At 40.7% G+C, this 11,446-nt stretch overlaps 1 long non-coding RNA gene across 1 annotated transcript; it reads left to right on the top strand.

Annotated features, from left to right (window-relative positions):
* Window positions 1-761: 761 nt before the first annotated feature.
* Window positions 762-2,246, top strand: LOC307267575. Its single transcript, XR_013845407.1, has 2 exons — window positions 762-1,130; window positions 1,816-2,246. It is a non-coding gene; the product is annotated as an uncharacterized lncRNA (long non-coding RNA).
* The last annotated feature ends 9,200 nt before the right edge of the window (window positions 2,247-11,446 follow it).

Here is an 11,446-nt window from a genome sequence, read left to right as displayed (position 1 = left end):
ATGACCTCCCTTTCAGCCATTTCAAGTATTAATCAAATGCAGTTTCCTAAAGTCTTGCTGTATTTTGACATGACAATATAATGAATTCTTATATGACAATATAATGAATAAAATGTGGTGTTGACAAACAACCAAACGGCCACTTTACATGGAACATGTGTTGTCTCCATTGTTTTCAGAAACTATAGGCTACGTTTTTCCAAAATGCCCAAATTAGTTGCCAAATGAAAATGCATTCATGGCATATAAACTAATGTTTGCCCTCTTCTGTTAAAAAGAAAGGAAATCTTGTCAAACAGTGCCACAGTTTGCCCCTTTATTTATTTTTATTTAGTTAAAAGTGTTAGAAGCTTTTGAAAAAAATTGTCTCACGTTCCAGCTGTGCAAATTAACTGCCCACGTATATATGATTATTAAGGTTCAATGTGCTCTTTTTGTTCACATAAACCAAAAAACAACAGTGGTATTTAAGTAGAACCAAGTAACTCATGCAGTTTTGCATGCTGTTACTATTACTGAAAATGTATAGGACATGCTACTGTAGTTTTCTTGAGATGCATCATTACCACAAAACAAAATGTCTTTTGAGCCACTAGAGGGCAGTGTTGTTGTGTATTTAAATTATATGTGCAGGCTCTTAAAGGGAAAATTCGCCCATTTTCATGTGAATGGTATATCAGGGCCGAGTATATTAGTAGTCTATTGAAAAAAGCCCCCCAAAAATTGATCCGAATTGGCAGAGAGCACAATGATTTCGGATTTAAACTGATGACGCGGGGCTGACGTAGCCGTTTTTACAGTTCCTACAGGCCCCAGGATGCATTGCGCGGGGGGGTACGCTCTGCAGCCAGCCTGCCCAGATTCCGAGCTGCTCGCGTTACCATGGTGACAAACACAGCACGGACCTGACCCGTGTAAGCAGTACAGTAATAGCGCGCTTCGTATTATTTCACTGTTGGACTACTACCACAAAGAAAACATGCCGTCCTATAATGTGCCTAGATGCGCCAACTTTAGGAAACAGAAAAGAAGCAGGAGTAAGCGTAAGCTGAAGATACTAGGCCCTACCTGTTGCCTATTCACCGGCGTGATGCATAGCCCAAGCCCCGGGAAAAAGAATCCGAATAAAGGTAAGCTAACGTGAGCTAAATTGCATAGTAGCCTACTGTAGTTAGTATCAGTGTTTCCCCTACATTAATAACTGTGCTGCCCACACCGCTGTTGAATATTGTGTCCCGGTGTAAGGCTGATAGATGGGGCAAGGAGGAATTAGTCTACCGGTTGTAGCTGTAGCCAAGTTACCTTAGCCGCTAAGCTACAGTTAGAAGTGAACTCGTGAGGGGGGCAGTAGGCCCCTCTGTGTATCCTTGAGGAAGATTTAGTTGCATTTGCAAGACTGTTTGTGTGTGACTGTGTGTTTGTTTTCCATGTGCATGGTTATTAGCGATGTCGTTAAAATGATCAGCTTTCCAAAACCATAAACAATTGCTATGCTGATGGTGATGGCTGGGTGATTAGCACTGATGTCCCTAGTCTTGTGTCGTCTTGGCTCTTCCTAATGCAAATGCATAGCCACACCCTGGCATACAGTATGCTTGGCTGCTAATAAAAACATGATGTCTTCTTAGACAAAAGACTACTATTGTGTTAGTGCACTAACTGACTGACCTATCTATGGTTACATAGTGGTTTGTCTGTTTTATATATTTATTGCAACAGCAACATTATCTTTACAGTATAACACATTGATTTTTCTTTTGTCATCTCTTCAGTGCTGGGCTGGCCTTGTGATACAATCATAATTTGTCATTTCAGGTGAGGTCCAAAGGAAGATGGTGTATTGTCCGAGGACCACGCACTCTGTTGTGAAGACTGTTTACATCCCGCACACACGCACCACTTCAGAGCATCCCTCGTAGAACTCGTCATCACATGAAGAAGAGACTGCTGCCTGCAAAGTGCTGTCATCATCACTACAGCTCCCTCAGCCTGCCCTCCCTCACAACATGTCCAAAACCAACTACAGAAGAAGCTGCTGCTAAACATCACTCAATATTTCAACAGTAACTTGACGAAGGAAGCATTATGCTACAATTGTTTTTCCCAACACACTGGAAACTCAAAGCTTTTGAAAATGTTATTTTTCTTTTTTACATTTGTATATGTACATACTTTACAGTTGTGTGTAGAATAATGCACACTGTTTTACTTGCTTGTTATATTAAACTCTATCTATGCCTTATAAAGTGTTTGATTCTCTGAAACTATTTCACTTTTAGTTGATAAGTCAAACCTATGTATTAAAATGGTTACCTATGCAATGACAAAAAACAATCATGTTTATACAAAATTATTTTTATTTGTAAATACAGTCAAGGAGAATTGACACATTTTCACATGATTAAATCTCAATCAGTGTCCATAGTTAGCAGCAGTATTTACAGGTCAAAATATTTGATCATAGCTCATCCGTAGCTTCTACGTAGCGTCTTCTTCAGCCTGTCGCCTGTAGTGACCATTTGGAGATGGATATTTGGCTCTGATGCGCTGTATGACACAATCAGGTAAGACGATGCGGTCCCCTTGCCAAGTCTCTCCCCTTTGGAGCACCCACTCAATCAAGAACCGACGTGTGACAAGTCGATTATGTCTAAAGGAATTAAAACACAAAACAAGTGGTTACTCTCCACAAAGCTATAATGTAACAATAGCAGCCAATGTAAGAACAAAAGACTGGTCATTTTATTTGACCTGTTGTAAAGGGTTCTTCTGAAAAGTGCTATAGACATGCTAAGTGCAACATCAGTGCAATGGCTCAGACAACACAATGTGACAAAGATAACGTTACAACATGCTAGAAAAAAATAATGTTACTCACTCAATGATCATCTGCCCTCCCGGTCTTGCTGGTATTTGTTGTCTTTTCCAAATTATTTTTGGGATATTGAAAATGTCTCTCGGTTTCTAATGGTGTTCCAGTTGTATTGTCTTACAAGGCTAACCCTAACCAAGGCTGAAACAGCTGCAGCCTCGGCCTCTCTGCATACTGTATTTCCTCGCTGAATTTCTTCAGCAGTGTAGGCTTCTCTGGCCCAACTAAATACCCTGCTGGTTCATTCCAGTCAGCCAACACACTTTTTAAAGTATCCTCATCCATATCGTCTGTGCCCGTGTGAAAAGATGCAATTTTCAATACAGGAAATGATACAAGTAAACTGTCACGGACCATGGGCATGGACAGACGGTTTGTTTTGGTTCGCACGTGCTTTTAGAGCCCGCCCCCTGGATTCACAGGGAGGGGGGTTGGTGAGCTCGGCTCCAAGAGTCTGTAGTCTGCACGAGCTCTTCCTTGACACGGAAACGTCACAGAAACGTCACCGGTGAATGGATTTTTGAAGCTCGGCCCCCGCGAAACGGACGATGTTGAAAAAATACACGGGGATATAATGCAACCCAAAGGATATTATGGTAGATGAGTTAAGGTTGAAAATCGGCGAATTTTCCCTTTAAATCTGTAGGCATTGCATCCTGTAGTTTGGCTCTGCCTGAGTAGCACCATAACTTCAGCCTCAGATAGTTTTAGCCCCAGACCTTGTCAACTCATAGAAGCGCTCCTGGCTCTAGCTGTTTTTTGTTCTAACCAAATTTGCCATAGTCTGACGTGACTTGTATCCATTGTAGTGCTGGTCGGCCTGACCCTCCACTGGCCATAAATGACTGTTACTACCAATGTGTCATCAAAAAGCGGCTGCTTGGCTAAAGACTTTCAGAGAATGAACTAGGAAAAGGACGTTGGAAAATACAACAAAGTGTGGAGTTGCAGCACCATATGAGGCATGATCCCAGCTTTTGATGCAACACACTCTTGTACCATCCACACACACACACACACACACACACACACACACACACACACACACACACACACACGCGCACACACACACACACACACACACACACACACACACACCAAGCAAGTATGAGAAAAATCTTTCATTATTTTACTCTCAAACACTTCAAGTTCCAAAATAATTGAAAGGACAGGTAACCCTTTAATGGGTAAAGCATGGAACCCTCAGGCTGAAATTCTGCCATTGCGATCATGAGAGCAACAACTGAACAAACTTGTTGGTACTGCCCCAAACATCTAATCAGTTAATTATTGTTGAGTCAGACTTGACATTAATGCAATCCCAAGAAAATCCCTCAAAGCATTATTGAGATATTGCGTTCGTGGAGCAGGAGTTCCTCACCTTTGACCTCAACAATCTAATCAGCTTATTCTTGACTTTAGTAAGTTCATTTAAGGCCAGACACAACCATTTGCCAGTTGATTACTTACATCAAAACAATTTGTCCCTTTCAATTGTTTTCAGATTATGTTTGAATAAATATGCAAATGTGGCAATATCTTAATAATTATGTGTAAATCTGCATCTCATCAAAAACCAAACATCTAGTTGTTGGATAAAACCAAAGTGAGAGTGTTAAAATTAAATAAACACTATGTACAGGTCTTAAATACTTAAAACACATTATGAACAAATTAGTCTCTAATAACCTTCAAAATAGTAAAACGTTTAAAAGACAATGCAGGCAGTGTTGGGAAAGTTCTTTTTCTACGTGAACTAGTTCAAAGTTCAATTCACACACTTTAAAATGAACTAGTTCAGTTCATAGTTCATAATTCAAAATTCTGAACTACAGTAAGTTCACAGTTCAAAAATGAACTAGTTCATAGTTATTTTTTTTCAATATGTTGCTGCAGGCTATTATTTTTCTAAATAATTGCCACATACCATATAGAACCTGCAGACAGCAATTATTTCAATAACATTCAGTCCACACTAGAAGCCAGCTGCAGCTTTTACCCCTACAGTATATTCTCAAAATCATGAGGAAAAAGGTGCTGTTTGAATTATCTTTTTAATGAGGAATTATTCAAACAAAAACAGTTAAGGTGCAAATGTTTTTCCATTTGTATAATTTTCCAAACCTGGAAACAATTCACATGCAATTTAATTCCAAGAAAGCAAAACTGGAAAAATATACCAGGCAGGTTCTACAAACAAATTACAACTTAAAATAGTACCTCAGAGAGTTCAGTCTCAAGTTTGCATGTTTCCTTCAAATTTCTTGTTTAGCAGTGTCTGTACTTTTTTCCTTGATGGCACATTTTTGGACGGCTGCAACCCCTTAATTAAGTTGATGAAAGCTGGGCTGTCCACTTTTCTCAAAGGCTGCAGGTCTCCGAAATATAGCCTACCGCAAAACCAGGTTATCCAGCTGCGGCTGGGGGATGGAGACCACGGAGCCTCTACTGTATGCCGTTAATGCGATAACTGCAGCATTAATTGTTTTTTTGTTTTTTTTGGTGTTTCGCATTTTGATGATGCAGCGGCGGTGCGACGCTGTGGTGGCAGGTGTTGCCAGATTGGGGTTGCGTTCCGAATCGCATACTCTTTCTTTCTTTTTTATATTCTACATACTACATCCGACGATAAAAATAATCTAGTTAGGATGCAGTAGGCATACTATTGGGACATACTTTACTCTCTTATTTCATCATAACATTGCGCCTTGATCTTGCCTCTTGCTTTTATATCCGTCGCATCCCCGTTTCTTTTCATATGGAGGCTTCGTCGATGTTACGTCACTTCACGTGCGCACTGGATTGTGGGTCAGAATCGCCCAAATAGGATGCACTTTTCAACACTAACAATCTTGGCCCCATGAAGTAGGACATCCGGGTACTTCTAACCATCCTAAATCTGACCACAAGAATCGGGACATCCTAAATCTTTTTTCTACATACTATATAGTAGAAAGTATGCGATTCGGAACGCAACCTGGGTGTTTTTCCGCTATATATTAAGGCCTGTTTACGCTGTCTTTTAGCGGGGTTTTCTATGGAAATCTGGCACTTTATTAACGATTGAACGACTGTAAGAGCGCCGTTCACAAACGCCAGAATGAACGTGTTCGCAATAACGTTCATCAGGCAGAAATACATACGTTCAGTTCACGTTCGCCCCCAATATGAGCGAGTTCATGAACGATCGTTCATTGAACGCGTTCACTGAATGCAGGCATGGGTTTCTGAACAATCATCTTTAACTTTTTATCTAGATAGACCTTCTCCAGATCCACAGAACACAGTGTAGACCGGATGGCATACTCCCAGGCCCCCTCCAGGATCCTTGCAAAAGTGAAGAGCTGGTCCATTGTTCCACAGGACGGAATCCGCATCTGCCAAACCCTCCTTTCCAGCACCTTGAGTAGACACCCACACCCAGAGCTTTCAGTATTTCTGGACAAATCTCATCAATACCTGGGGCTTTACTAGCCTGGTCCATACCAGACCATCATATTTAATTTCATTTGTACAGAAGGGCTGGAATCGCTCAATTGACAAACGTTAACTCATTGTGGAGTAATGGTGATGATCAGCCTCCAGCTCTGCCTCTACCATAGAGTAAGACCAATTCAGGAGTTCCTCAAAGTTCTTCTTCCACCGCCCCATTACCTCCTCAGTTGAGGTCACCAGCGGCCCCTCCTTACTTTACACAGCTTGGATGGTTCCCTGTTTACCCCTCCTCAGGTGCTGTATGGTTTTCGAGAAGCCCTGAAAGTCCTTCTCCACATCTTCTCCAAACTTTCCCCACACCAGCTGCTTTGACTCTTTCACAGCAGTGGCATATCAGTATTTGAAACTGCCTCCAGAGTCCCCTGGGATAACATAGCAATGTGTGGCGGGAAACTAACACCGAACATCACCCTGAACACACAATCCCTACCGTGAAACATGGTGGTGGAAGCAGCATGCTGTGGTGATGCTTTTCTTCAGCAAGGACAGGGAAGCTGGTCAGAGTTGATAGTAAGATGTATGGAGCCGAATAAAGGGCAGAAAACCTGTTAGAGTCTGCAGGAGACTTGAGCCTGGGGTGGAGGTTCACCTTCAAGGAGGACAACTACCCTAAACATCCCACCCGCTTATAGTGGTCACTAGTCAGCAGAGCCGGCCCGAGGCATAAGCAAAATAAGCGGTTGCTTAGGGTCCCGACTGCTCGGAGGGCAGTTTAGTTTTTTGATTTGATATCAACATCCTATTATGTAAATGTAAATTATCATACAATAAAAGGAATACAATGTTTTGGTAGATAGTTAATAGCTTAATAATTGAATCAGTTCATCTGGGAGGTAATCCAAGGTTAATTGATCACGTCACGTTTACGTCCATGGCATGCACAGTGTGTATTGAGTTTATTTTAAAATATTTGAAAATGGGGCTGCCCTCAGTTGCCCATGCACTGTGTATAGTCTATAGCCTATTTCAGCCTCGTCTGTGGAAAAAAAGATAGCTGGACAACAGAGTTCTTCTGCTTCGTTCCTCTCACTGCATTTAAATGAATGCATTATATTACAGAAAAATATGTCCCGTAAAAGAAAAAGAGCACCAAGCCCATCCCAGAGGACCCTGCATAAAATTTTATTTCAGATTTATATTTCTATGGAAAATCCATGTGTCTTTCTTCAAAAGCTTCTAATTCATCCGACCCAGTGTCTCCAAATTATTTGTTCACACAAAATTCCTCAGATTTAGCCTCTTAGGGTGTATTCACACATGCCGTGTTTAGTTCAGTTGAAACGAACTCAGATGCACTTCCGCCTTCGGTGCGCATCTTTCAGACAGGTGTGAATACAGCAATCGCACTCGGGGGCGGACCAAACAAACGCTCCGAGACCCAGTTGAAGAGGTGGTCTCGATGCGCTTCAAAACGTACTCTGCTGCAGTTCGTTTGTGGTGTGAATTTGGCCGGACTCGATCCGACCCAATTGCAGGAAGCACTGTGCCTTTTCTTTTTTAATAAATCGCTGTCAGCTTCACATTATAGGAAAGTGTTGTTGTCGCCATTGTTAGGAAGATTAGTTGTGGTTTGACCGGGAGCCCCGAGCGAATATATTACATTTGATAGACAGGACGCGTAAACATGCTGATGTGTTCAGCGATCAGATGAAGGAGAGGGGAGCGTCTCCCGCACAGTGACAACAGGTTCACGCTGCGCTTTGTATGAAGTGCGTTTTACTTTGCATCCCATGTTACGGTACCGTCAATACTACCCCTGTGTCAGTTTGGAGCTGAGCCGCGCCGAACTCACACCCAGCTGACACACGGCTAATTCAGCTGTGTCAGCTTGAGCCTATTCCTCGCGAGCCGCGCGTCCAGCAGCAAAAATACAGTAAATATTATGTTTCACATCGTATAGGCTACAAGCCACACATTGACACAGGCCTACATATTATAACCATATGAAACAACACTAATTTGATGTTTTTTTAAATTTTATTTATAGGCTAGATGTTGGCCTATTTATTTATTTATTTATTATTTTTAACCCCATATCGTGTCAGTTATATATTTCGCAGTTTTTACTTCGTTTTACCTGCTTCTCTCCACCCCAGAATGTCTGTCCAATGAATGAATGACCTCAGATCACGTGTGGTTTTGCTTCGTGATGCTGGTTCACTTGCAAAAGGGGCAATATGAAAGTGGACCACACCAAACAAAAAAAATCTAAACTCTATTTGGTCTGGACCAAAGCAAGTGAACTAGCGGACTTTCCCAGTGTGAATACACCCTTAATTTTCCTCTCAAAGTGCACCAGATTCATAGCCTGGCATTTCCAGACCTGCCACTAGGCGCTGGCAAATAAAATTTGCTGCCCCTGTTGGTCTGGACACTCTCCATTGAAGCTTTTTCAGAAAGTCCAGAAATCCTGACTCACGTTTCAATTGGTTCTATCTAATATGGGTGGGCCAGAGCCCTTTGTATGGTGTTCTGGGGCGGACGTAACCAGATGACGACAGTGACGTGCATGTGCCGTCGAAGCCGTGATAGTAAACATCAAAGATGGCTGCGGATATGTAGTTTGAGTTTGAGACTTCTTTGGCCTCGACCCTTTACGATTTGGAAGACGGCACTCAAATCTTTCATTAGCAAGTAAGTGGAAAAAGTTTAGTTTAACAGTTGAACAGCTGTTCGCTAAACGAACAGGGCTTAATACGTCACCTTGTGCATCGCTCTGATTGGTTGTAGTGCTATCCAACTGCGTGCAGTGGCATTTGAAATGCACGAGTAGGAGCCGCCCCTTGAGTTGGAAATTACTATTGATCGTGGCCAGACCCTCTATCGTTCAAGATATCAGGGTCTGGATTAAAAACGTAAAAAAAAATCTCCCGGGGGGGGGGCATACCCCCGGACCCCCCTAGCAGGGTTGTGACCTCGGCTGGCTACTATTTTCACCCAGCTGGACATCGGAGGCAATAGCGGAAAGACTATATACTGTATCTATATAGTGTGTATAGTATATAGCTCTGGACTACCACCATCCAGGTTGCCCAGTCCCAAAGCTATCTCTTCTATCAGCTCAGGCTGCCTACAGTTAATACTGCGATTAAAAAAATATATACATTATGTTGTATATAATGTATATTATATGTTATTCATAAACATTTTGGAGAAAAAAACATGCAAGAATCAAAACTCCCACACAGCAACACTCAAAGTTTATTTGCATATTGTGTTCTACACAATTCACAGTAAATGTGCCAAAAATCAGACGCAGAGATCTTACAAGGGCAAAAAAAATCTGCTCGCGCGCTCAGCTCTTTGCCCAGCGTGCCCACCTAAAATTTCTACCAGCCCACCCTAATCTAACTGTTTAGAACCGGGCCTGTTTATCACATGAAATCCCAATAAAATAAATGTTTGTGTGTGGTTGTAATGTGACAAAATGTGGAAAAGTTCAAGGGGAGTGATGTATCTAGATTGTTCTTTTTTGAGCTACAAACTACAGTGTAAAAAAGTTGGGGAATGACCACAAGGACCACAAAGGTATTAGCATATGCAGAAAATAATCACTTATCATCATTAGTCTTTATTGAACATGGTTAAAAAAATAATAATACAAACATAAATAAAACAATTGAGCAATAAAAAAGGAGAATAATAAATAAAAAAAAATAAAAAATGGGATCCTAAACAACAAATACATAACTCAAATAATATAGTTCATGTTCAATAGGGATAGGAAGAAGTTAAAAAAAATGTTCTGGTCCTACCCCCTCTTACTTTTTATAATTGTTGACAAAATAAAGTAAAATAAATAAATATAAAGTAAAGTAAAATAAACAAATATTTATAAATAAATAATAACCCCATGCACTCACATTACTGTGAGTGCATGGGGTTAATGAAGTTGCAAGTTTGGCATTGTGTTCAAAGTGCAAAAATGGATTGAATGAGGTGTTTCTGGTTTAAAGTACTGGTCCTCCAGACTCCCTTATCTATCTGTGAACATTTCACCTATCGCCAATACACTCACACCGCACGGACACACGCAAAAAGCAAGTACAACTATGTGAAACATTTTTAAATTTTTATAAAGTTTGATGGTCGGCAAGTCTCTCAAACACTATGGTTCCAATATACTAAAAAGGACACAGGGCCCAATAACTTTTCATGGGGCAAAGCATGGAAGCCTCAGACAGAAATTCTGTCATTGTTTTCATGAGAGCAACACGTGAACAAACGTGGTTCTGCATAGGTCATCATGACCCATTTCAGTTACAGTCATAAAAAGAACATGTGCGTCTCTTGTTGGCCCTGTTAAATATTAATGCCTTTTCCAAGACAGCTTTGTGTCATCATTCAAGGAATCAAACAGTTACACCAGCACCTCCTTCTAAGAAAAAATATTACAAAGATTGAAAAACAAAGGTTAACATTTTACAATAAGGTACACAAAATTGTAGGACCTACTACATCGTTTTTTGTGTTACCTGCTACATCAGTTTTTCTTTCTACCTACTACATACGTTTTTTGTTGTGCGACCTACTACATATGTTTTTTTGCGCTACCTAAAACTATGTTTTTTTTGCTAACTACTACAAACGTTTTTCTTGTGCTACCTAACAAACATTTTTTTGTGCTACCTCACACATACCTGATGGTTGTGGTGGGAAGACAGTTGTGTTACCTCACACATCGTGAGAAGATAACAAGTGTCATATATTTGACATAATAATGATACAATTCAATTTAAGGGGATAATTGTGCTCCAGACAATTTATTCTTAATCCCTAATAACATCTACAATTTTAAATATTTTTTGTTTTAAACATAACAGCAGTTACATATGCAAGATGGCCTTTTGTAACCGGTTCTCAAGAATCACTGATATGTTGATAAAGGGCCAGGTTATTCAAGACCGATGTGTGTCATTAGCTGGTCATTCTGGGAAATAAACAGTTACACCAGCACCTCCTTCTTAGAAAAATAATTACAAAAACAGTTAAGGTCACAATGACAGTACGCATGCTATCAATATGACACAAGGCCATAAAGAACTATTATAGCCTTGGTCTACAATGCAGTCATTGCAT

This window comes from Ammodytes marinus (assembly GCF_949987685.1).
Source record: "Ammodytes marinus genome assembly, chromosome: 21".
Taxonomy (NCBI): domain Eukaryota; kingdom Metazoa; phylum Chordata; class Actinopteri; order Uranoscopiformes; family Ammodytidae; genus Ammodytes; species Ammodytes marinus.
The sequence above is the reverse complement of the archived record's forward strand: the minus strand, read 5'-3'. Positions and strand labels throughout refer to the sequence as shown.